Source organism: Vulpes lagopus, chromosome 14 (assembly GCF_018345385.1).
Source record: "Vulpes lagopus strain Blue_001 chromosome 14, ASM1834538v1, whole genome shotgun sequence".
Taxonomy (NCBI): Eukaryota; Metazoa; Chordata; class Mammalia; order Carnivora; family Canidae; genus Vulpes; species Vulpes lagopus.
The window spans coordinates 20,725,567-20,730,162 of record NC_054837.1 but is presented as its reverse complement, the minus strand read 5'-3'; positions in this window follow the sequence as shown (position 1 = coordinate 20,730,162).

Below are 4,596 nucleotides of genomic sequence, written 5' to 3'. Positions count from 1 at the left end.
GGGGGAGGCTGGATAGAGTGGGCTGTTGGGAAGAGAAGCCCCATGTGCTTTGCTGCAGATGGAGCTCTGGGAAGATGGGAAAAGTGGTCACTCTGCCCACGGTTACACAGGCCTCGTGAAGGAGAGGGGCTTGCATTCCCAAGGCAAGGAGCCATGGTTACCTCTTTATTTCCTACCCCCAGGTCTCCACAAGTATTTTTCTAAACACAGACAACTTTTCTCTTCCTGTCAAATATTCTAGTCCTTCTCCACCCAGTGTAACTTCCTTTAAGAAGCTTCCTTCCAGATGAAAAATTCTTCATTTACAAGCCCACTGATACAATTCCAAACCCAATATCTCATCAACAACTCACTCATAATTGCTATATTTATACTGATTACATACTTGTCTTATTTCTCTGCCTAGGCCAGATGTCCCTGGCCATAACCAAATAAAAGGACCTAATTCTGTAATTATCTCTCTTTTTCTGGCTTTCCTGTTTCTGGCAATAGCACCATCATTCTGTTGCCCAGGTTAGTAACCTCAGAGGCATCTCTGCATCCTCCTTCTTCCTCACTCCCACTCCCAAATATCCAATCAGTCTCTAAATCCCAGCAATTCTTTCTTTATTCTGACATCTTTTTTCATTTCCATTGTATCTTCCACCTAGACTGTTCCATCCTCAGCCCAGCTGGTCTTCCAGATTCCCAACCTCCACCTTGAGTTCATCCTTAACAACAGTGCCACATTAATCCTCCTGAACTACTTATTCAGATCACTTTCCAGTTTTAACATGTCAATGGCTCCTTGTTATCTTTAACATTCAACACTAGATAGATGGAGAGACCACAGGTTACATAAGCAACTCCCAATGTTCCCCTTAACTGGTTGCAAGATTTGGGGTAAGACCCTCACCCTCTCAATACCTCAGTTTCCTCATCTATAGTGTGTGGGTAAAAATACTCATCTGAAACGGTTGTTGTAAGGTTCAAGCAAGACAATGTAAGCCAATCCTTTTTTTAAAAAAAAAGATTTATTTATTTATGATAGACATGGAGAGAGAGAGAGAGAGAGAGAGAGAGAGAGAGAGGCAGAGACACAGGAGGAGGGAGAAGCAGGCTCCATGCCAGGAGCCTGATGTGGGACCTGATCCCGGGACTCCAGGATCGTGCCCTGGGCCAAAGGCAGGTGCTAAACCCCTGAGCCACCCAGGGATCCCCCCAATCCTTGGGTGCCTAGAGTAGACACTCAATAAATGGCATCTTTCCTTCTTCCTCAAGCTAGGACCAACCTACCTTTTTTCCAACTTATTCTTCCCCTCCTTTGCTCTTCTCCAAGACAACTTCCTGGCCTGTTTCTTCGGAGAAGCTATTCCATCTACTTGCCTTGCCTTCCATATTTGTCTATGGAATCTTCTGTCTTTTAAGGGCCAATCTCATGAACCATTCATTACAATATTTGGCACGCCATTGTCAAACATTGTCAATGGCATGCCAAGGGGAGGTGAGAGCTTGCTGCCATTAACACTGTTTAGAATTGCCAGCTCACAGTGATAACAAAAAAGCACACTTTTACTTTTATGCCACTGTTATCTATCAATCTCTTCCTTCTCTGAATTCCAAAAACTATATAGTTTAACTTATAATGTGTTTCATATGCTGTTTACTATAACTCAATACTACTTACAATTGACCCTTGAACAACACAGGGGCTAGGGGTGCCAACCCCCAGAGCAGTAAAAAAATCTGTGTATAGCTTTTGACTCCCTCAAAATGGAACTACTAATAGCCTGCCAGTGAGCAGAAGCCTTACATAAACAGTCACATTAACATATGTGACTGTTAACACATATGTTGTGTGTTATTTATATTATAGACTTTTAAAAAATATTTTATTTATTTATTTTGAGGGTGCACGTGCAAGTGGGGGGAGGGGCAAAGGGAGAGGGAGAGAGAATAACTCAAATAGACTCCATTCACACTGAGCACAGAGCCTAATCCAGGGCTGGATCCCATGACCCTGAGATCATGACCTAAGCCAAAACCAAGAGTCAGACGCTTAACTGACTGAGCCACCTGGGAACCCCTAGACTGTATTCTTTTTTTTTTTTTTAAGATTTTATTTATTTATTCATAGAGACAGAGAGGCAGAGAGAGAGAGAGAGGCAGAGACACAGGCAGAGGGAGAAGCAGGCGTCATACGAGCCTGACGTGGGACTCGATCCAGGGTCTCCAGGATCACGCCCTGGGCTGCAGGTGGTGCTAAACTGCTGTGCCACCGGGACTGCCCTCTAGACTGTATTCTTATAATAAAGTAAGCTAGAGAAGAAAAATGTTATTAAATCAAAAGGAAAAGAAAATATATTTACAATACTGTACTGCAGTTATCAAAAAAAAATCCACGTATAAGTGGACCCACGCAATTCAAACTCAAACTTGTTGACACATCAACTGTATATTTATAGTTACTTCTTTTTTTTTTTTTAAGATTTATTTATTTGAGAGAACAAATGAGAGGGAGGGAGAGAAAGAATCTCAAGGAGACTCCCTGCTGAGCATAGAGCCCAATGCAGGGCTTGATCTCTCACGATCCTGAGATCATGACCTGAGCTGAAATCAAGAGTCTGATGCTTGACTTACTGAGCCACCCAGGTGCCCCTATAGTTATTTCTGTTCATGTTTTCTATCCTTTATTAAATTTTAAACCTTTTGAGTACAAGTACCATAGCATATATGCCTCTGTTTTACCTGTAGAAAAACCAACCAAACACCACAGAACAATAAATGTTCTAAGTAAATGAAGAGCTTAATACAAACTATATAGACCATGTTAATCTGTGATAAATCTGGCATTCTGAGATCAGGATCCTTTTTCAACATCTTATTGAGTGAGCACTGACTATGAAGAAGTAATGTCTTAGTGTTTTACATGCATATTCATTCATCATAAAAATTTATCTAGTTCCTACTATATGTTAGGCACTGTACTAGGTCTTAAAAACATTAGTGAATAAAAATATTAGTGAACAAAATTATTTACTACACAATACCTGGTTACACAGAGGTTAGCTAATTTTCCCAGGGTTATTCAGCTATTAACTAGTGAAGCCTTAGCTTGAAACTGGGTCTTCCCCTGGAAGTTATGTTCTTAACCACTATATATGTATTTCCTCTGATGTAAGCTACAGACAAGCCACAGTGACTGGTGGATGCCCAGCCTGACCACACTCTCTTACACAAGCAATGATAGAATCCTCCTTAAGGATAGGGATCATGTTTTCATAAATCCTATGGTCTCATATTTTAATACCAAGTCCATAACAATTTCTGATGGTTATTCAGTAAATACTCACTGCCCACTGTCTTGATAAACTATACAATTCACTGACTTTTCTTATAATTTGGGAATTTTATTATTTTTTAAAGATTTATTTTATTTGAGAGAGACAGAGTGTGAGCATGAGTGGGAGGCATAGAGGGAGAGGGAGGGAGAATCTCAAGAAGACTTCATGCCAAGCACAAATCCCAATGCAGGGCTTAATTTCATAGCCCCAAGATCATGACCTGAGCCAAAACCAAGAGTCAGGTGCTTAACAAACTGCACCACCCAAGCACTAATATAATTTGTGAATTTAAAAAAATTAAATTCACCCATAAAAATATTTAATCACCAACAAAAACGTAGTTCTTCTAGTTGCTGTTAATTAGAAATTAAATTATATTAGCTGGTGTGTTATTCCAGCTATCTTCCAGGAACACGTAACATGCCTACATATCTCACACCTACACATACACTCCAGAAGACACAAACATAGCTACGTTCTATAGGACATGCAGTGAAACCTTGACCCTTCAGAAAATGACAATTTTTCTTCTGATAACAGGAAAATTTCAAGAGGCCCACAAAGACTTTTTACTAAAAGCAAGGACAATAGTAGCAATGATAACACAAACTACGAAAAATAGATTAAAGTTATTTTACCTACCCACCAGTGGAAGTTTTCAGTTGGCCTGGCAACTGGATGATATACCATTTCTACAATCAGTTTCCTTTAAATGGACAAGGAAAAATGGTGTAAATTCACCGAAGAAATTATTTTTTTAAGATTTTTTAAAAAAGATTTTATTTATTTATACATTCATGAAAGACACACAGAGAGAGAGGCAGAGACACAGGCAGAGGGAGAAGCAGGCTCCATGCCCGGAGCCTGATTTGGGACTCGATCCTGGGTCTCCAGGATCTCACCCTAGGCCAAAGGCAGGCGCTAAACCGCTGAGCCACCCAGGGATCCCTAAGAAATTGTTATTATGAGCAGTATCAATAGATACAAATAACTTGCCTGCCAAACAGATTAAGCCAGAACCTGATGCAGAAAGGACAACATGCAACAAATGTTTGGCAAATCCTTAAAATGAAATAAAAGGAGGAAATGTCTAAAAATAGCATCAGATGAATGATATATATGCAGCAAAACACATCAGCAGTATGTTTAGGCCAAGATTGCTAAAAAGAAGCAGGAAAACATGAACAGCAAGAAAATTAAATCACAAATCTTTCTAGGTGTGGGCTTTGGAAGAACCAAAAATAGCCAACCCTTGAACATAAAGCAGTCATTT